The sequence below is a fragment of the Myotis yumanensis genome, unplaced genomic scaffold (assembly GCF_028538775.1).
Source record: "Myotis yumanensis isolate MYYU_CA2020_CCGP unplaced genomic scaffold, mMyoYum1.0.hap1 SCAF_5, whole genome shotgun sequence".
NCBI classification, from domain to species: Eukaryota; Metazoa; Chordata; class Mammalia; order Chiroptera; family Vespertilionidae; genus Myotis; species Myotis yumanensis.
The window spans coordinates 102,796,868-102,818,611 of NW_027223756.1; the positions used below are offsets into that span (position 1 = coordinate 102,796,868).

Here is a 21,744-nt window from a genome sequence, read left to right on the forward strand (position 1 = left end):
TATTCTTACATGGATTCTCATGAGGTTTTTGATCATAACCAAAAAGAATCACAAGTATTAAGATTGCATGGTCCTGGAACACACTTCCCCCATTCTCTGTCTACATGACCAGCTATTAATGTTAAGTGCTTATAAATGTGTAGCAGCAACCAGGTCTCCCTATATTACATCTGTATCAAATGGCAGCACAACACTATGTCATTAAGAACACAAACTAGAGGTGCGTGGAGGACCCCACACCGGTCTCGGACCCGCCATGGGCCCGCCCGACCCCGGGCTCTGCACCACGCGAGTATCCTAAAGCCAGAATTGAAGCTACAAGATGGCTGATCAGGACCCTGGAGGCATCAGCCCCCTCCAACAGATGGTGGCCTCAGGTGCCGGGGCTGTGGTCACCTCTATCTTCATGATCCCCCTGGATGTGGTGAAGGTCCGTCCACCTGCAGTCTCAGCGTCCCTCGGTGACCAGCAAACTGATGCCTCCCTCCAGACTCTGGAGCCTCTCTTACACCAAATTGCCCTCCTCTCTCCAACCCACAGGGAAGTGCCTCCTCTACTGCAATGGTGTCCTGGAACCCCTGCACCTGTGCCCAAATGGTGCCCACTGTGCCACCTGGTTTCAGGACCCCACTCGCTTCACTGGCACCATGGATGCCTTTGTGAAGATTGTGAGACACGAGGCCACCAGGACCCTGTGGAGTGGCCTCCCAGCCACCCTGGTGATGACTGTGTCAGCAACCGCCATCTCCTTCACGGCCTATGACCAACTCAAGGCCTTCCTGTGTGGTCGAACCCTGACCTCTGACTTCTATGCACCCATGGTGGCTGGTGCATTGGCCGCTTGGGCACCGTGACTGTGATAAGCCCCCTAGAGCTGGTACAGACAAAGCTGCAGGCTCAGCATGTCATACCAGGAGTTGGGAGCCTATGTCCGAACCTCCGTAGCTCAGGGCAGCTGGCGCTCACTGTGGCTGGGCTGGGGCCCCACTGCTCTTCGGGATGTGCCCTTTTCAGCCCTGTATTGGTTCAAGTATGAGCTGGTAAAGAGCTGGCTGAGTGGGCGCAGGCCAAAGGACCAGACATCAGTGGGCATCAGCTTTGTGGCTGGTGGCATCTCAGGAACGGTGGCTGCCATCCTGACTCTACCCTTCGATGTGGTGAAGACTCAACGCCAGGTTGCGCTGGGAGCCATGGAAGCTGTGAATGTCACCTGTGCACGCCGACTCCACCTGGCTGCTGCTGCGGAGGATCCGGGCTGAGTCCAGCACCAGGGGACTCTGCAGGCTTCCTCCTAAGGATCATCAAGGCCGCCTGCTCCTGTGCCATCATGATCAGCACATACGAGTTGGGCAAAAGCTTCTTTCAGAGGCTCAACCTGGAACAGCCTCTGAGCCAGTGAGAGGAGCGAGGGAATGAGGGCCCCATCTCTTCCATGGATGGTGTGAGGCAGGAGGAGTCTGAGCCAAGTGCCTTGACCTCAGGGGAGGGGGCCTCATTTTTCCCCCTCCCAGCTCAGCCCCAAGGGTACCAGCCCATCCGCTGGGCATGCCCAGGCCCCCATCAGACAGCTTTCTTCCTGCTGGTCCTCATCCCAAGCCCCAAGGATAATCACTTTTCCACCCAAGCCCCCAAGTTCAAGACCAAATCTGTTAACTCTTTCCTCCCCCTGCCCTCGTGTCCATTTTCCTGTGTTTGTTGTAGCTGGGCCTGCCCCCAAGGCCCACAGAACCCTGGACCTGGACAGTCTGAACCTACTGCTGTTAATTCACTGAGTGTAAAGATGAAAAAAAACAAAAACAAAAACAAAAAAAACCCGAACACAAACTGGAGTCAAACAGACCTATGTGAAGTCCCAGCTCTGCAAGCATGTTTACATTCATTTTTAAGGCTAAAATTTCCTCATTTATAAAATATCTACCTCACAATTTTGGTGCGAGGATTAAATGAAATAACACATGTAATGCACAGTGCCTATTACACCATTAGCATTCAACAAAGCTATTATTTTCTTTCTGTGACTACAAATCCCTAAATCTGAGTTTCTGTACATTTCTCTAAAATTAGAAACCAGTGATAATTTTTTAATGTTCCAAATAAGCTATAGTTTCATTTTCAACTACTTTAGGTGAAAGTATATGAAGTTATTGGTCTAAAACATGGCAGTTAGCTTCACCAGATATTGCTTTATGATGCTGTGGTATTTACATACAACTAGACACAATTTTACAGAAGAAAAAAATTTGCTCCTCAAAAAGCTAAGCGCAAATATTTTTTACTTAATAAATCTTCATTTCTGTGTGGCCTTTTCTTAGCAAAGGCTTGTAATATCCCCCACTCAAAATTTGCCTAGTTAAAAAAAAAATCTATATGCAACTTCTTGAGGTATCTAGAGAATCACCAGTAATTCTCTTTCTGGATACAAAGACCAAGCAGAAGTTAGTTGCTCTTTCCTCAGCATGCCCCAAATGCTTTGTATATTCCTCATCCTATATAATAAAAGGTTAGTATGCAAAATGATCGAACAGAGGAACGACCAGTCACTCTGATGCGCACTGACCAACAGGGGGCAGACACTCAATGTAGGAGCTGCTCCCTGGTGGTCAGTGTGCTCCCACAGGGGGAGTGCTGCTCAGCCAGAAGCCCTGAGCTGGTCTGACGGCTGGCGAGCACAGAGGTGGTGGCAGGAGCCTCTCCCGCCTCCATGGCAGTGCTAAGAATATCTGACTGATGGCTTAGGCCCACAGGGAGCAGGCCTAAGCTGTCAGTCAGACATCCCCCGGAGGGCTCCCAGAATGCAAGAGGGCGCAGGAGGGCTGAGGGACCCCCGAGTGCACCAATTTCGTGCACCGGGCCTCTAGTTACCATACAACCTCATGAAGGCTTTACCCACTTGGGACAAAGCCCATAAGCCCATAAAGGTAGCAAATCTATACCACAGTGCCTCACATACAGGTGTTCAATTATTTTTTGAACCGAAAATTACAGTACTCTTTTAAAATGCTGTATTTGAGTATAATCCGGTCTGCTATACTGCTTGTTCTGAAAATGTGAATTTGTTCCAACATGATTGATAAGTTAGGGAATCTGAGCATAACGCAGAGTTCTCAATTGCTTGTCTGTGAAAAACACTAGCGGTAGAAAACCACACCTCAATGAACTGAGCTGCACAGAACACACAAAACACACAGACCTCAAACACCTACGATCGACATCAGTTCACCATGCGTGTGCACGTGTGTTCCGAGATACACCCACCCTCTGGTGTGGTTGTACCGTTCTGAGTTCAGGTAAACTTCCGCCACTTCTCAGGAACTCGCACGCAGCCACCATGCTCATGACCATTTCCACAAGCAAGGCCGGTCTTCTTCCGGGGTCAGCGCCGCATTTACTGCAGTTTACATACTGCTTAACCGTGTAACACGTAAAACGGGGCTGCCATTTCTTCAGGTGCCCTTTTAAAAAATAAGTTACTGACAAAGTTCCCGAGGGTTGTGCCTCTCAATCCCACCTCCCCCCCATAAGGCCTGCGGTTTTTAACGGCACAATTTTGCAGACTGTAATGACCTTTAGGAACCTATGTTGCTTTATTTACAGCAGAACTGACCAGACAGCGTTCTCGGGCCTTAAGAAAGTTTCAGCATTATAACCCCAACACCGTCATTTGGGGGAACCCTTAAAGCGGGATACAGTTTCGTTCGCAGGCTCTTTGGGGAAGGTGAGGAAGGAAGGGAGCCAGAGAAAAGCAGCGGTGACTCCGGTGAGCGGAATGAACTGCCGTGAGTCCTTAGCAACCCCACGAATCACCCCACTCGGCGCTCAGTGCCGCTTTAGTCGTGACAGTCCCACCCTCCGCCCCCGAAAACCCGCCTCCAACTGAATTTTAAGTACTTCGGGGGAGGGGTGGACAGCGGGTTTCCCGCTTGGCTGTAACTCAGTGCCCACCGCGCAGCCCACACGGCCGCTCCCCCGAAGGTGCCGCCATCCTGGCCACGGGTCCGGGGTCCGAGAGCCAGGGCGCCCCCCACCCTCCGTCAATCAACTCCCCGCCGGGCCGCGTCGCGGGCCCCCAACAGCCGCCAGCTGCGGGCCCGCCTCCCGCCCAGCGCCAGCTGCCCTCCCACGGCGAGCCCCGCGCGCCCGGCCCCGGGCAGGACCAGGGCGGGAGCAGCCCCGCGGGCCCCGGGCCGCCTCGCTCACCTCTCGGGGGGCGCCGCCCTCCGCCGCTGCCGCCTCCTCCCGGTGAGTGCAGCGGCGTCCGCCCGGTGGAACCACCATACCAGTCCCGGCCGCTGCTGCAGCGCCGCCGCTCCGCCGTCGCCTCAGCCGCCGCTCTTTGTTTCCCCTCGGAGCGCCACCGCCTCCGCCGCCCGCCTCGGCCGGCCGCCGGGCGGCCACTACGCCCGCCCGCCCTCCCGGTCTCCGGCCTCGCCCTGCTCGCTGCGCCCGCCGCGGCCTTCGCCTCCGCGCCGCCGACGCCGCCGCCACCGACGCCGCCGCCTCCTCCTCCGCGCCCCCCTCGCTTTCATTGAAAGCAAACAAGCATCATGGCGGCGCCCCCGTCCCCAGCCAGCTAGCGCCCGGCCGCCGCCGCCCTGCCAACATCCCGGCTGCCCATTGGCCGCCGCCGCCGGGCGCGACCATTCGGCGCCGGGGGGTCGCTCCGGTCCGCGCGGCCCCGCCCCGCTCCCCCCGCGCCTGCGCAGTGAGCCGGCCCGGCGCCCCCAGCCCCCGCTCCTCTCCCCGCCCGGCAGCTCCGGTGCGCTGCGCTCCTCTGCTCTTCCCGCTCCTTCCCGTTGGTCTCGGCTGTTCACTCTGCTCCTCTCTTCCCTCTTTTCCTCTGATCTTCCTCCCCTGCGCGTTGCCTTTCAACCATGTGCCGTTCATCGCGGACCGGCTCTGACTTTTGACCTTAGTCAGCATCTTAATTTGCCGTAAAGAGGAGACATTCAGTTGTCAACTGTCGTATGATTCTTCCCGCCTCAAATGTGCAGGAAAAAAACGACCTAATGGCCCATTTCGGGCCATTGATGGTCGGTCATTCTGTCCAGTAAACGAGGGCACGGTTCTGGGCTGGGGTCCCCGCCGGAGGAAGCGGCGCTCGTTCCCACGCCCCGGCGCTCCTCTCGCGCGGTGCCCGAGGGTCGGGGGAAGGACTGACTGAGCCGGGTGTGCGCCTCCGCCGACCGGTGGGCAAGGCCCTGTGCTGGGGCCGGGGCTTGGGCGAATCAAGCCCCACGGTGCCCTGAGCAAACCCGAGGTTTAGGGGCAAGAAAAACACCCAACAGGCTCAAGATCCATTCGAGAAACTTGAGGACAGGCATGGCCTGATGCAGGAGAAGGAGTAGCCGGCTGCTCGCCCCAGGGCAACTAGGATGGACTCCTTTCTGAAACAACAGCTAAAGAAATGAGAGTGAAGCCGGCTTCCGTCATTAGGAATAAAGTGAGACAACCCCTCACCCGAAGGCAGTCTTGGGCTAGAGCAGCGGTTCTCAACCTGTGGGTCGCGACCCCTTTGGGGGGTTGAAGGACCCTTTCACAGGGGTCGCCTAAGACCATCGGAAAACACATATATCCTATATAATAAAAGGCTAACATGCAAATCAACCTACCGCAGAAGGACCAGTCACATGAAGCACACTGACCACCAGGGGGCAGACACAAAGCAGGAGCTTCCCCCTGGTGGTCAGTGTGCTCCCACAGGGGGAGCGCCGCTCAGCCAGAAGCCGGGCTCAGGGCTGGCAAGCACAGCGGCAGTGGCGGGGTCTCCCACCTTCACAGCAGTACTAAGGATGTCCGACTGCCGGCTTAGGCCTGCTTATCCCCGAGGGCTCCCAGACTGAGAGAGGGCGCAGGCTGGGCTGAGGGACACCGCCCCCCCCCCCCCCCCCCCGCACAAATTTCATGCACCAGTCCTCTAGTAATTACATATTGTTTTTGTGATTAATCACTGTGCTTTAATTATGTTCAATTTGTAACAATGAAATTGGGGGTCACCACAACATGAGGAACTGTATGAAAGGGTCGCGGCGTTAGCAAGGTTGAGAACCACTGGGCTAGAGTGAAAGGAGGAGGGACAAAAGCTCTTTGTGTTCTGTGCTTGCCTCCCCCCAGCATGGCCTTAGGATGGTCCTTGCCTGCCATTTGCCAAGAAATCAACATGACAGCCCAGGCCTCTAGTGCCAGAGGTCACTGGACACAGGCTTGGCAACATGGAAGCCCAGCAGGGTAAGGGGCTGATAAGAGAAAGTGCAGGCTGACCCACGTCCTCCAACCCCAGGCTGCTTGTGGGACAGCCAGCTGGGCCTCTCCCCAGTCAGTGCTGGGTCCTGGTCCAGCTGGAGAGAGGGGGTTCTTTTGGTATTTCATCTGCCCAGAGGGAGCTACTTTTTGTGATTGGCACGATGTACTAGTATATGGAGGAGGGGAAGTCCAGCTGCACAACAAAAGACTTCGTGGCTTAAAACAAATTTATTATAGCTCGTGATCCTGGTGCCCAGCGAGACAGTTCTGCTGGTCTAGCTTGGGGTCTCTCATGCCTCCAGCGAGATGGTGGTTGGGAGTTGGACATCTGGCACCTTGGTACCCCCAGTGTGATCTCTCTCTGTGTCACATCTCTCCTCCACTTTTACTGTAGTCAGTCTGGTGATCCTGGACACCTTGCATGGCAACCCAGGGCTCCATAGGGGAGGAAGAAGCTTCCAGACCTTATGAAGAATGTCACTTCTGGAGTCCATCAGTCATAGCATCAAAGCCAAGTCCAGATTCAAGAGGAGAGGATATAACGCAAGAGCTGCATGTGCATACAATGAGGGGTGGGCTTATTTGGGGCCATCTGGATAGATTTGGGGTGCCCACAGAGAGGGTACCTGCCTATGCACGTCCTGTTCTTTCTGAATATCTGAAGAAAATCCCAGCAAACATCTCTCAGATTTCCAGATCCCAGTCAGCATGCCCCTCATGTTATGCAAGACCTCCTATTGCAAGTTATGAAACCCCAGCTCAAGTAGACTTGATGCAGAAAAAGGTCATTTATGTATTCAGGTGTCTCATAACTGAGGAGGTTGGTCATCATAAGATGCCATCAAGAACTGATCTCACAAGACAAATACCATATGATTCCATTTGTATGTGGAATTGAAGAACAAAATAAAGAAAGTAGAAACAGACTCATGGATATAGAGAACAGAGTGGTGGTTGACAGGGGAGGGGGTTTGGGGAGCTGGGTGAAAAAGGTGAAGAGATCAAGAAATACAAATTGGTAGTTTCAGAATAGTCACAGGGATGTAAATTACAGTATAGAAACTCCTATATAATAAAAGGGTAATATGTAAGTCAACCAAACAGCAGGACCGGTCACTATGACACGCACTGACCACCAGGGGGCAGACACTTGGCGCAGGAGCTGCCCCCTGGTGGTCAATGCATTCCCACAGCGGGAGCGCTGCTCAGCCAGAAGCGCGGCTCATAGCTCACAGCTCATGGCTGGCAAGCACACCAAAGCAGCGCTAAGAATGTCCAACTGGCAGGCCTAAGCCGTCAGTTGGACATCCCTCAAGGGCTCCTGGACTGCGAGAGGGCACAGGCCAGGCTGAGGGTCCACCCCTCCAGTGCATGAATTTCATGCATTGGGCCTCTAGTCCTATCTAATAATAGACAAACATGATAATTGACCATACCTTCGCTACGCCTCCCATTGGCTAATCAGTGTGATATGCAAATTAGCCACCAACAAAGATGGCAGCTAATTTGCATACTGCAGGCAGGGCAGGACAGCGCCATCCCACCTGCCCTGCCGCCATCCGGGACTGCTATCTGAGACCTGGGGCGGCGGGCGTCCTTGTGCGACTGGACCCAGGGTGGCCGGGCAGTGCAGCAGCGATTGGCCAGCCCTCCCGGGCGTCCTATGTGCGACCCAACCAGGGGCAGCCGGGTGGGACAGCAGTGATTGGCCGGCCCGCCCGGGGGTCCCGTGGCGACCCGCCCAGGGCGTCCCGTGTGCGACCTGACCTGGGGCGGCGCCCCAACCCCCGGATCGGCCCTGTCGTGTGCGCAACCTGGGGAGGCGGGGCAGGCACCGAGGGATCGGGCCTGCCATCTGCCACCCGGGGAGCGGGCCTAAGCCAGCAGGTGGTTATCTTCCAAGGGGTCCCAGACTGTGAGAGGGCACAAGTGGGGACACCCCCCTACTCCCCCTTCCCCGCCAGTGCACAAGTTTTTGTGCACTGGGCCTCTAGTATAGTCAATAATATAATAACTATGGTGCCAGGTGGGTACTTAAAATATCAGAGGGGACCACTCTGTAAAGGACATGATCGTCTAATCACTATGCTGTACATCTGAAACTAATAATATTGAATGTAGCTGAAAAGTAAAAAGAACCAATCACACTTCCCCACCCTTCACTCTGCTCTCCTCTCCACTGGCCTCTTCACACAGGCTGTGTGGCCAGGCAGGAGAGATGGCCACTACCACATGGAGGCTTAGATTCTACCAGCTTCTCGACTTGGGTAGAATATTTCTTTCCTAATCATTCAAGCAAAAACCCAGGGCAGCTCTCATTGGCCTGGTCAGAGCCCTGTCCCTACCCTTGCAGCAAGGCTGGAGGTCAGCCCCCCATGAACCAGATGTACTGAGAGTGGGAAAAGGACCTTCCCTCAGAGAACTGTGGGTGGAAAGAAGAAGGGGAGCAGATCCCATCTCACCCCTCTTCTGGGAAGGCTTCCCTGGTAGAGTTGGTCACTGTCTCCTCAGCCTCCCAGCCCCTTTCCTGCCATCATGACACTTAGCAAATCCTACAGTCACCCTCTCCCCTGCCCAGCATGAGCTGCTCAAATATGAATCATGTTACCTCCATGCTACCAACTGGAATTGCTTTTGAGTCTTTTGTACCCACAGGCTTTCCCAGCTCTTTCGTCTGTTATAAGCACCATGACCCATAGACCAGGGGTGGGCATGCAACAACCTGGGGTTGCTAAGTAGGTGTAGGAAGAGATTTCTTGTTCATTTGGGTGCTAAGCTAGGCCAGTATGAATTGGTGGCAGCCAGTGCGTCTTCTCCAACACTTGGAGAGATGAGAGTGATGAAGAGAGACCACCTTGGTACCAGGTGCTGAAGTCCTGATTTCGGTAATTTTTCCTTTTAGCCTGTGATCTATCCCAGTTACATGAGTCAATAAATTCATTTTTTTGCTTACATTAGAGTTGAGCTTCTGACGCTTGCAACCAAATACTTGTTATTTGATGTTCAGTAAAGGTATTGGATAGTGGATGGGCGGGTGAATAATAAAGACTAACAACCGAGCTGTGGCCATGACTTGTTGTTGCTCTGGTGTCTATTTCTCAGTTATGTCTGGAGCACTAGAATGCAAACTCAGGGTCAATGTAGGGTGTGAACCATCAGTGTATGGTTCCAACAACTGGAATTTGCAGGATCCCCAGAGATGGGAGAGTTTGATCAGACTGACTGCAATAACTATAATGCACAAGAGACAGACGAATGAATCAGGTTCCAAAGTTTATTTGCAAGACAAACCCAACTACTGTGTGACCAGGATGCTGGCAGTGGAAGATTTGCTCCTTGTCTCCCAGTAGGAAAGCACATGGCAAACAAAGTCATGCTAGAGGTTGCTTGGTGAGCCTGAACTGTGGACCCTGCAAAGCCACTCAGCTCTGATAGTCTGAAGCCTCCTCTCAGGGTGAAGACTTGCTGGCCAGGAGCCAGTACTGGTGACCAAGATCCCTCACTCCAAGGACATGGACATATCCTGCCCATCTGTTTTCCCTTCGCTGGACTTGGGGCTTCCAGTTTCCTTCTGAGAGAGCCCACTATTACAAGTAAAGTTGCAGGTCCCAGTCAAATCTCCCCAGAGTGTCCTTCATCTCCTGGTTCTCTGTATTATCCTGCAATTGATTGAGAAACCATCTCCAATGGCTTTAAGAAAACAAAGGAATCAGTTGGCTCAAATCACTGTAAAAAGCCAGAAAGAGTTCATCAGCTTCAGGTGTGGCTTGATCTGGGAGCTAAAGCCACTCTCAGCTCTGCTAACCCCCTTGTTGACTTTGTGATCAGGAGCCATACAGAAGCAGAATGGATGCCCACTCCGACAGGATTCAAGATGAGAAGGAAGGCGAGAGCTTCCCTCAACAGCTGACTGACTCATTTGCATCCTTGAACCAAACACCATGTTCAGGACGACGTTCTACCCTGGCCAGGAAGAAGTCACATGCCCTCTAATGAAACTGGATTGTCTTCACCTTCACTCAAGGCACGCATGCGAGGACTTTTTCCTGAGAAATATTGGAGAAGTCTCTTCTGGAAGAAAGAATCGATGCAGTGAAGCAAAGACCCAAGACCTGCTCTCTGGTAAGCCTCCACCACACACAGGGTCCCTGCCAGCTGGTTCTCCAGGCCCCTGTCTGACCCTGGTTTCACACAGGCGAGGAGTCAAGAGAAGGTGTCCCCCCAAAATACACACTTTGAATAATTATAAACACAGTGTTTGCACTTCAACTGTGTTTTCAAACTTCCAGTAGCATTTTAGGATGAATTTTCTTTGTCCAAAGCTTAGTCTGGCTGAAAAGAAAAGAAACATCAATTGGGTTATCAGGTGAAGTGTGTATTTGTATTTTAGGGACACCCTGTATATAAGCTTGTGTGTTTTTTTTTTACCAAGTTTGGGAAATTTTCAGGCATTATTTCTTTGAATACCTTTTCAGTCTCCCACTCTTTCTCCTCCCCTTCTGGGACTCTAGTGATATGAATCCTTTATTATGGACTCACAGGTCCCTGAGTCTGTTCACTCTTTTATCAGTCTATTTGTTCACTGATGTTCAGCTTGAGTAAAGTCTATCAATCTGTCTTCAAGTTCGCTCATTCCATCATCTGTCATTTCCACTCTACTATTGAATCTCTCTAGCAAATTGCTAAATTTGGGATATTGTATTTTTCAGTTCTATAATTTTCATTTGATTCTTTTTTATAACTTCTTTGCTGAGATTTTCTATTTTTTTGTTTGTTTCAAGAGAATCTGTAATTGATTGTTCAAGTATTTTTGTTGTTGTTGTTGTTTAAGCATTTTTATACACTGTTTTAAAATCCTTGTCGGGCCCTAACTGGTTTGGCTCAGTGGATAGAGCGTCGGCCTGCGAACTCAAGAGTCCCAGATTCGATTCCAGTCAAGGGCATGTACCTTGGTTGTGGGCACATCCCCAGTAGGAGATGTGCAGGAGGCAGCTGATTGATGTTTCTCTCTCATTGATGTTTCTAACTCTCTAGCCTCTCCCTTCCTCTCTGTAAAAAAATCAATAAAATATATTAAAAAAAGAAGTATTTTAAAAAATAAAATAAAATCCTTGTCGGATAATTATACCAGTTCCAACATCTGATTCATCTCAGTTGATTGTCTTCTCTCATTCAGATTGTGGTTTGCCTGAATGTGGTACTACAAGTGATTTACTTTAGCAACCTTCCATTCTGGTTATTATGTGAAAGAACCCCCCTGAAATCATCTATGTCAGCAGGCTGTCACCCAGTTCAGCATGTAGGTTCTGTCTGCCTTTGTTGGTTTTAGTTTAGTTTTCTGAGCCCTTGCTGTGCTATTCTGGTCAGCTTTGCCCTGGTGCTGCAGGGCTCCTGCTGGTGCCATCTGTGGTGGCAGGAGGCACTTTTCAGAATTTTCTGCTCTTTCTGGGTAACCTGTTTGCAGGGGATGAGGATGAGCAGCAGCCATTGGACCTGGGCCTCCTCCTGTCTTGGGGCTGAGGATAGAGTGACATTCCTGCTTGGCTGGTGCCATTGTCTGGTTGTAGAGCCAAGGTCTAGGGTCTGGGACACCCCAAGATTTTACTACTGCTGCTGCTACAGGCAGGTAGTTATCCCAGTGTCCTGGTTTTAGAGTGGGAGTTGGAGTGCTGGCACTCATTACCTGCTGCTGCTGGATCATGTGGCCCATGTGGTGGTGCAGGGGCTAGATTTGAGGCTTTGATAGTTTCTCAGCTATCCCCCTCCTGACTTCGTTTCTATGGTCTGGAGCCTAAGTCATTATGAATCGAAGAGCTGCTTTCCAGCTTCCAAATTTTCTTGCTGTTTCCCCCTCTCTTTTCTCCCCATTTTTGTTTTGTGAGCCTGTTCACCTCTCCTCATGCCTTTACTGTAGTTTCCATGTCATTTCACGGGAGTGAAATCAGAAATTCTTAAAGCAGAATTTTTACTATTTTAACCTCCTGTAACTATGATCAGATCTTGTTCCTCGTCACTAATATTGGTTAACTATAGTCATTGTGCTATACATTATATTTCATCCTCAGGACTTATTTATTTCATAACTAGAAGTTCGTACCTTTTGACCACCTTCATCCATTTTGCCCACCCACATTCCTCCTCTGGCAACCACCTATCTGTGAGTTCAGGCGGTTTTTGTTTGTTTGTTTGTTTATAAGATCCCACATGGAAATTAGATTATACAGTATTTGTCCTTCTCTGTCTGAGTTATTTCACTTATCATAATGCCTTCAAGGTCCAGTCATATTGTCTTAAATGGCAAGATTTCCTCCTTTTTATGGCTGAATAATATTCCATTGTATATATACACCACATTTTTAAATCCATTCATCTATTGATGGACAGCCCCTTTTTCTTTGTGTTAGGGTCATAAGGCTTTTGTTTATTTACTAGAGGCTTAGTGCACAAAATTTGTGCACGGGGCGGGGGGGGGAGGGGGGAGCGGTCCCTCAGCCTGGCCTGCACTCTCTTGTAGTCAGGGAGCCCTTGGGGAGCCCTCGGGGGATGTCAGTTGGACATCTTTAACGCTGCTGCAGTGCGCTCACCAGTTGTGAGCTGTGAGCCATGAGCCCGGCTTCTGGCTGAGCGTCGGCATTGAGTGTCTGCCCTCTGGTAGTCAGTGCACATCATACGACTGGCCATTCTGTCCTTCGGTCGATTTGCATATTAGCTTTTTATTATATAGGACTAGAGGCCCTGTGCACAAAAATTTGTGCACCGGGGGTGGGGGGGGGAAGGGGAGGTCCCTCAGCCCAGCTTGTGCCCTCTTGCAGTCTGGGACCCCTCGGGAGATAACGACCTGCTGGCTTAGGCCTGCTCCTGGGTGGCAGAGGGCAGGCCCAATCCCTAGGTGCAGCCTCTGGTCGGGCTCAGAGCAGGGCTGATTGGGGAGTTGGGGCACTGCCCCCTGTTATGCACAGAGCAGGGCGGATTGGGAGGTTGTGATGCCACCCTCAGTCATGCTCAGGGTAGGGCTGATTGGGGGGTTGGGGCACCGCCCCCTGTCACACTCAAGGCAGGGTCGATGGGGAGGTTGTGGCGCCACCCCCTGTCACGCACAGAGCAGGGCCAATCAGGGGGTTGGGCGCTGCCCCCTGTCATGCACAGAGCAGGGCCGATCAGGGGGTTGGGGAGCTCCCCCCTGTCATGCACAGAGCAGGGCTGATCAGGAGGTTGAGGAGCTCCCCCCTGTCACTCACAGAGTAGGGCCAATAGGGGAATTAGCGTACTGCCCCCTGTCACACACAGAGCAGGGCCGATCAGGGGGTTGGAGCGCTGCCACTGTCACACTCAGGGCAGGGCCAATGGGGAGGTTATGGCTCTACCCTGTCACACACAGAGCAGGGCCCGTCGGGGGGGGGTGGGGTTGGGGCACTGCCCTCTATCACCCACAGAGCAGGGCCGATCAGGGGGTTGGGGCGCCGCCACTGTCACACTCAGGGCAGGGCCGATGGGGAGGTTATGGCTCTACCCTGTCACACACAGAGCAGGGCTGATCAGGGGGTTGGGACGCCGCACCCTGTCACACACAGAGTCGCAGGGCGATCAGGGGGTTTGGGCACTGCCCCCTGTCACGCTGATCCGGTGCCAGGAGGCCTCGCGGCCCCGCTGATCCCAGTGCTGGGAGGCATATTCCCCTTTTACTATATAGGATAGAGGCCTGGGGGCCGGCTGGTTTGCCCTGAAGGTTGTCCTGGATCAGGGTGAGGGTCCCCACTGGGGTGCCTGGCCAGTCTGGGTGAGGGGCTGAGGGCTGCCTTCAGGCTGGCGATTGACTGAAGCTCCCAACCGCTCCTTTTTTTCTTTTTTTTTTTTTTAATTCTGGGCCAGCTTTAGCTCTGGCTCTAGCTCTGAGGCCTCGGCTGCTGAAAGCTGGTATCTGGTTTGTTTGCATTCTATAATCGAAACAATGTATAACTCCAGCTCTGAGATCCTGGCGGCTGAAAGCTGGTTTCTGGGGTTTTGTTTAGCTTCTATATTTGTTACAGTTTCAAACTGCCAGCTCAGAGGACGGCAAGGCAGGCGGGGAACGTTGGAGTTGTCCTTCACTGAAGCAAGCAAGCCTCATGTTCGCTTCCAGCTGCCTGGCTGCCGGCCGCCATCTTGGCTGACAGTTAATTTGCATATACTCACTGATTAGCCAATGAAAAGGGTAGCGGTCGTACGCTAATTACTATGTTTCTCTTTTATTAGTGTAGACTAGAGGCCTGGTACATGAATTGGTGCATGGGTGGGGTCCCTAGGCCTGGCCCGTGATCAGGCTGGCCAGGGCAAGGGACCAAGGGAGGTTGGCCGGCCATGGGAGGTTAGCTGTGGGAGTGCATTGCATTGAGCAGTGTCTGCCCCCTGTTGTTCAGTGTGCATCATAGTGACTGGTCGACGGGTTGACTGGTCGTTCAGGTCATTCCAGTCATAATGGTTGCTTAGGCTTTCATATATAGAGATTTTCATTAAATGAAAACAGAAAATGGTTTATTCAAGCGCTGGACAAATGAGAAGATGGGGGGATGGTGGGGGGAGCTCTTGTCACAATCATATGGCTTTTATTCCTTTACTCCAGGGTAAGGGAACCTTTTTCTGCCAAGGGCCATTTGGATATGTATAACATCATTCTTGGGCCATACAAAATTACTAACTTAAAGATTAGCCTGCTATATTTGGTCAAACATTTAATTAACTCACCCCTAATGTATGGCAGAGCCAGACCCAGTGATTTCACAGGCCTTATATTGCCTGCGGCCTGCCATTCCCCACCCCTGCTTTACTCTAATGTAAACAGGGCTCGGGAAAATGCCCAGCCAATGCTCACTGCCAGGTCAGTTACCATTCAAGTATCTGCTTTCCAGCTTCCAAACCTGTATTGCTGTTGTTCCCTCTTCTGTTCTCCCCACGCTTGTAGGTTTGTCTTTAAATTTATGTAATACACACACACACACACACACACACACACTGGTTGTAAAACGCTGAAATATTTCCTCTCTGGTTGATAAATAGATGCTGCTCTGAGTCCTCAGGCATCCCTCACAGCTCCTTCCAATTCAGCAACTCATGGGTAAGTCCTGGATTAGCAGGGAGGGACCCCTGGAGTCCCTCAGCTCCAGGCCAGCCTCTGCCCTGGGTGGCCACAGTCTTCTGCTTTTGACTGTCCTCTGTGCCATTCTCGCTTGAGAGGACAAGGAGCCACACGCATGAGGCTGATCCTGAAGCCTCATCTTGAACTTGAAGAGGCTGCCTGGGTGACTGACTACCGGCCAGATTTACAGGCCATTGGCACGGATGGCAGGGTTGCGGTTCAGATAGACCCGGAGCCTGACCCTGGCTCCTCCACTTTCCAGAGGTGTGATTTTGGAGATGCACCCCCACTTTCTGAATCTCAGTTTCCCCACAAGAAATGGGGGTGAGGCTCTCTCGTGCAGGGGTTTGCTGGGAAAATGAGAAAAGATAGTGAGTGTAGAGAGCTTGTCTCATGTCCAGGAAGAGGATGCACTGGTGACCTCCCTTTAAGAATGCATAGAACTCGCCCAAAGGCCGCCAGGTGGGGCCATTGGCATGGGGATGAAGAGCAGCCGCGCGGACTTGGCTGGGCACCTGCATCTCTGGAGGGTTTTTTTGTTGTTTTTTTCTTTTAAAACGATGGCTCCCTGGGGAGGTAGAATAAGAGTCTCTGGGGTTGGGGCTAGGATGTCTGTATTTTAACAAGTGATTTTAGTCCATATGATGACATCTGAGACCCATTGATTTAGAGCACGGGGTGTGGGGTCCAGGCCTCCCTCCCTCCTCTGGGGGTGGGGCCTCGCCCTTGGCTCTCCATTGCTTCCTTCCAGCCCACTGTGGAATGCGGCCCCAGGATGGAGGGGATGGCGCCCTTAGAGCTCACTCCACTGCTTTGATCTTGGCAGTTCCTCCTGGGCCCAGCTGTGTGCCTGTCCTCCAGCCGCCTGCACAGGGTCTGTGCTGAGGAGAGCCTTGGACCCTGCAACCTGCCCTTGGCCCGGACAAACCCCTCCCCCCGTTGGAAGCTGACTAAGTAAAACCTACCAGGGGACATTTCACCTCTCCCAAGAGGTGATTGGCAATGGCCCCGGTGGGAGCCTATGGGACCTGGTAGAGGAGGGCAGCGGGATGGGAGGGGAGGGGAGAAAGGGAAGGGTAGGAAAAGCCGAAAGCTTCCAGTGCTGCTTTGAGGCCCAGCAGCCTCCGCAGTGCCCGGGGCTTGTCTGAAATGCAGGATCTCAGGCTCCCAGACCTGCTGGGCCAGAACCTGTGTTTTAACAGGACCCCAGGTAAGTGCTGTGCGCCTCCAGGCCTGAAAGCCCCGGTCTGCGGTGCCAACAGTTTCTGGCGGCTGTGACACCACCCCTGACCGAGGAAGCAGGAGGAGGCGCAGCGGAGGGCAGGGCGCCGGGGAGAATGAGTGAGTTCCGTTCGAACTGACAGGCTGTGTGGTGCCCGAGGACACCCAGGTGAGTGTCTGGGAGGAGCTGGGCATGTGCAGGATTTGGCAGGAGGTGCAGGTGGGAGCTGGGAGACCCCTGTGGTGGCTGAAGTCCCGAGCACAGATGGAATCCCTGTGCATGGGCGGGTGGCAGTGAAGGTGTCCCAGGGGCCCCGCTGGTGCGTGGGGGAGTAGACTTTAACTCAGCTCTTCGGATTCTGTGGTCCAGACACATGTCCTCGCAAGTTTGTGTCATCTGCCTGGGACCCCTCCTCAGAGCTGCAAACCCTGTGACAATTATGCACCTGCCATCTCTGCCCTTTCCTTCACTGGCGCGTCATACCTGCGGCCCCCACTGGAGCCGACAGCGCTCCCACTGCCCCCGAGTCTGCTCCCATCCGGGCTTCGCCTCCGTGGGTGCAGGTGCACAGGGGTTCCCCTTCCTTCCACCCAGTCTTGTTGACTCTGCTCCTCAGGTCCACCCACCTCTCACTCCCACACCGTCACCTGGTCCAAGAAAACCACCTTGAACCAGACACTGCCATGGCCTCCGGGTGGTGTCCTGGAATCCAGTCCTGGTCTCTCCAATCCACCCGCCCATGGCAGCCAGAGGGGCCCCCAAACACAAACCGGTCCCTGCACACGTCCACATGGCGGCCCCGGCTGGGTTCTCGGTGCTCGTAGAACAAGGCCCACACCTGCCGCAGGTCCTCAGCGCAGGGGCATCTGAGCCAGGCTCCCCGCCTCCGGCCTCCGCCGGCTCTGAGCTGCCCGCGGATCTCCATCGCAGCCTTCCCCGCCTCCACCTCAGGGAGGCCTGGCCCTGGGCTCCATCCTCAGCAAACGGAGCCTTCCCTTCATCATGGACACCCAGGCGTCCGGGTGTGTGCTCCTGCCGCTGGTGGTACTGTCCCCCCTCCGACTGTCACCTCCGAGAGGCACGGACTGTGGGAGCCCAGCACTCACCTGCATTTCTGTCGGTGTTGAGCGACTGGGTGACGCTTTCCGGGATCTGGAAATATTCCAGGTCCCTGTGGCCAGAGTGGCGGGCCATGCTTCCTGGAAGGCTGTCCTGAGCTCAGGGCTTCGGTACAGACCTGCCCACAGGGGCAACTGTGAGGCGGACTGAAATGTGCTCACGGAGAGGGAGACACCAGCCCCTAAGGGGGACCATGGGAAGAGGACTGGGAATGTGAACATCGAGGGCCTCAAACACCAGGGTGACCAGGCCCTGAGGGGCCTCCAGCAGTACCCTGTGGCCGCCCTGCTTTGGCCCTGATGCCCGGCCCCTGACTGACCTGCCCTCGGGCTAGTCCACAGTGGGCTTGCCCTGCCGGCCTGTGCTCCCCCTGCGCCTGCCCTCACCTCGGCGTCTCCGCCCGGACCCTGTTGGCCGTCCTGACTCTCAGGTCTCCCATTCCCCTGGTCAGTGCCGGCCCGGCCCCTTGCCCCCAGGTTAGCCCTTTCCCACCACAGGCCCCCGGGTCCCTCCTCACCCAGTCAGCAGTCAGCACCCGGCCACTCCCGCCTGCAGCCCTCTGGGTGCTCTGTCCTCTCTGAGCCCCACACTTTCTGGTTTGTAAACGGGGGTGAGGACGTCTCTCTGTCAATAGTGTGAAATGCGTCCTCCACCTCCCCCCCTTCCCAGGCCGGTGGTCAGGGACCTGCTGGGCTGCCCCAGGGCCAGAGGACGGTCCCCAGGCCCTGAAATTGACCTGTGGCTGGAGCGATGGGTTGGGCGCTTGTCTTCTCTCCTGTGGGCTTTCCCTATTCTTATCTCAAGTGCAAGGCCAGCCTAGGCCCAGGCCCCAGGGCACTTCTCCTCCCTCCCTGTAGTCCTCCCCATGACCTCCAATCTCTGCCAAAAGCACTGTGTGCCAGCTGCCCGTGGGCACCGCCCAGGACCTCCCAGCTGTGGCCAGTGTAGGAGGAACAAGACAAGAGAGACAACCCACTCCACCCTGACTCCCTGGCTTCTGGGAAGCCCTGAGCTGCCACACCCGCCCTCCCCACCACCACAGCCTCCCCCACAAGCACGTCTGCTGCTCCCAGACATTCTCAGGCCCAGGCCCAGCTTCCTTCTAGGGGGTGGGAGCCTCCTTGGTGACCCCAAACCTCCTCAGAGGACCGGGCTCCAGACATCTGTGCCACAAGACAGCACTTGGAGTGAATAACATCGTGGCTTACAAAGAATTTCATTCATCTATTTGGTGCTTTGTGGGTGTAGGGTCTCCCTTTGGTACCTGGCCAAGTGCTCAGGGCTTGGAGCTCCTCTCACGCCCCTACACACATGTGAGCCTGTGCTCTGAGCAGCCCCAGGCCCTCCTGCTGACGGAACAGGATCAGGGGCACGCGGGAGCTACCATGCTGGCCTGCGCATGGCTGGGGGAACGGTTTGGGAACTCTCGACCCCCCAGTCCTGCTCTCCTGGCAGGGGATTAGGCCTGAAATTTAGAATGTTGAAGCTTGAGTAGAGTGTTGCTCAGCTGCAGAATCCAAAGCAAACACCCCCCTTCCCAGCTCTGTGAGGGGCAAGAAGCGGGGCTGCAGCGAGCCCCCCAGCGGTGACCTTTCGTGGACCAATGTGCATCTGGCTGGAAAACGGTGGGCATCTGACTCACAGGGAGCTGCTGACCTGGGACCACACCTTGGTCCAAGGCCCGTTCTCCACGCTCAGTGCCCGTTGAGGGAACTTCCCCAGGAGACCTGTGGGCCAGCCCGCCTTTACAGTGCCTCGGGCCGCAGCTGTCTGCACTGTGCTCAGGCAGGTACTCGGGGATTGCTACCCCTATTCTGAGAGCTGAGAGTTTGCAACTGAATTCTCCAGGCTGTTAAGGGGCATACACGTCTCCCTGCCCTGCTGCCCCTCGCTGTGGAGGGCAAGGAGGGTCCCATGGCTGGACTTGGCTGGCTCAGTATGGATTCTGCAAAGGGCTGAGGCTGGGGCAGGTGCTGGTAAGTACAGCAAGGCCCTGCAGCCCCAGTGACATGCTCAGAGGCCGGGACAGCCACACAGCCAGGTCCGGGCAGCCTGCTGGCGGTGGGGACACGGGGAGGGCTAGGGATGCCACAGGAGCACACACCAGATCTGGCATCTTTTGGTGAAGTATCTGTCCTTTCTGCCCACCCAGCATCCACTCTATCTTCAGGGGTTTCCCTTGGGGATTGCCCTCCCCACCCTCAGTAGAGGAGGCTCCAGCAGGGCCCCCTCTCAGAGCGTCCCCACTCCAGGCAGGGGACTGAGAGCCACAGGCCGACTCAGAGAGTTCCACCCCCTGCCAAAGCGGTGCTTCTGGGGAGGGCAGGGGTTCAACCCGGGGTGAGAGGACAGCTTTCGGGACTTTTTAAAAATCTTCACCCGAGGAAGTGTTCTTTTACTGATTTTAGAGAGAGAAACATCGATGTGAGAGAGAAACATCAATGGATTACCTCCTGCACGTGCCCCGACCAGGATCAAACCCGCACCTCGTGTATGTGCCTGACCAGGGATTGAACTGAGACCCTTTGGTGCTTGGGACAATGCTCCACACAGCTGAGCCACACCAGCCAGGGCCTCCAGGACCTTTGCAAGGCCTGCTTCCTGTGTGCTGGGGAGCTGGGCACACGAAGTCTGAAGTGCTGGGGCCTGCCTGAGAGTGAAGCCGGTACGCAGCTGGCAGAGGGCAGGGGGGCAGGGAGATGCACAGGCCTGGGCTTGGGCCGGCCCTGGCCCATCGGTGCCTGGGATCTGCCCCTGGGGTTTCAGCTGACTCAAGCCCCACGTGTCCTTGGACCCAGTTTGCACTGGCTTTCTCGCTGCCTAGATGAGCCCAGGGGGCCGCCCAGAGCTTGGTGTCCTGGTGGGAGCACGGAGCATGGCTGTGGGAACCCGCAGGAGGTTCCAGGTGAGGCCGGTGGCAGAGGAGCCTCAGAGAGGGGGCCAGGGGCTGCACAAGGAGTCAGGGCCTGAGCCAAGAAATAAGGAGGATTGCTGATGGGACCAAAACCCTAAAGAGGGTGCTGGGGAGGTCTAGGAAGTCGCCCCAGGCCAGTGGGCCAGGGACCTGCTGGAGCTGCCCCAGGACCTACTCTGCTGGTGCACGAATCTTCAGTTGGAAGTGGCAGGAGAAGAGGCTGCAGGCGCGGGGGGCAGACTGGGGAGTGAGATGGGAATATGGCCCCGGTGCTTTCCTGAATGAGCCAGCTTTCCGAGGGGCTGCGGGGCTGCTTGTCCCAAATGCTCGGGCTCAGCCCATCCTTGGGAGGCAGTGGGTGGGGAGCCCAGCCAGACCCAAGGGTGCCCTAAGGACCAGCATGGGGAGAGGGGGCAGGCCTCATCTAAACAGCTCTTCCCACGCCCAGGCTGCTCCCCCGGGCCCCACAGATAGGAAGCAAAGAAGGGCAGCCCCATGGCAGGCACGGCTGTGGGCGCCCAGGACACCTCTGAGCAGAGGAGAGGAGTCTCTGGCCCCACAGAGCTGGCCGTCCAGGGTGGGTCTGTTTGAATGGAGCTGCTCGGCCTCCGCATCAGAGCAGCAGGAATGAAAGCCCACTTCCCGCCAGGCCCCGGGGATGGAGGCGGAGCAATGTCGTGCATCTGTGCTTGGTCCTGCCCAGCCTCCAGCCCCTCCATGGTCTGCCCCCGGTGCTCAGGGGCTCGCAGGCCTCACCTCAGGACTCTCCCTCTTGACCACCCGTGGGGGAGTCCTAAGAGCGGCCTCCTCTCCAGCGTGACCTCATCTCCGTTTGGGCCACAAACAGCTCCCCACCCACCAGAGAGGAAGGTCTCAGAGGGGACAGGTGTTCAGAGGTCCATGTGGCTTCACCGCTGACTCCTGCAGGGGAGCAGCTAGGCGGCCATGCATGGGCTCTGCGGGCACAGCCACCCTTCTCCCCTTTATCACTCATCTCTCTTCCCCGGAACCCCCACCAGCTCTGTCCTGGGAGGGGAGTGATGGGGATGGAGCTTGAAGCCCAAGGGGGCTCTACCAGCCCCAGAGGAGCGGCTTTCCTGGGCCCCCCTCCCCAATAGGAGACAGCACTTAGACCAG

At 54.9% G+C, this 21,744-nt stretch overlaps 1 protein-coding gene and 1 pseudogene across 3 annotated transcripts in view; one reads left to right on the forward strand and one right to left on the reverse strand.

Moving 5' to 3' along the window:
- CNOT6 (CCR4-NOT transcription complex subunit 6) overlaps positions 1-4,528 on the reverse strand; it is a 68,525-nt gene extending 63,997 nt beyond the window's left edge. The window contains exon 1 of one of the 3 annotated variants that reach the window (XR_011471593.1): positions 4,198-4,528. The gene's annotated coding sequence lies outside the window, so the exon portion shown is untranslated. The remainder of the gene's footprint in view (positions 1-4,197) is intronic. The other 2 variants (XM_070416789.1, XM_070416788.1) reach the window with 2 other exon arrangements.
- Positions 323-1,401, forward strand: LOC139010013 (mitochondrial glutathione transporter SLC25A39 pseudogene; annotated as a pseudogene).
- Positions 4,529-21,744: the final 17,216 nt, after the last annotated feature.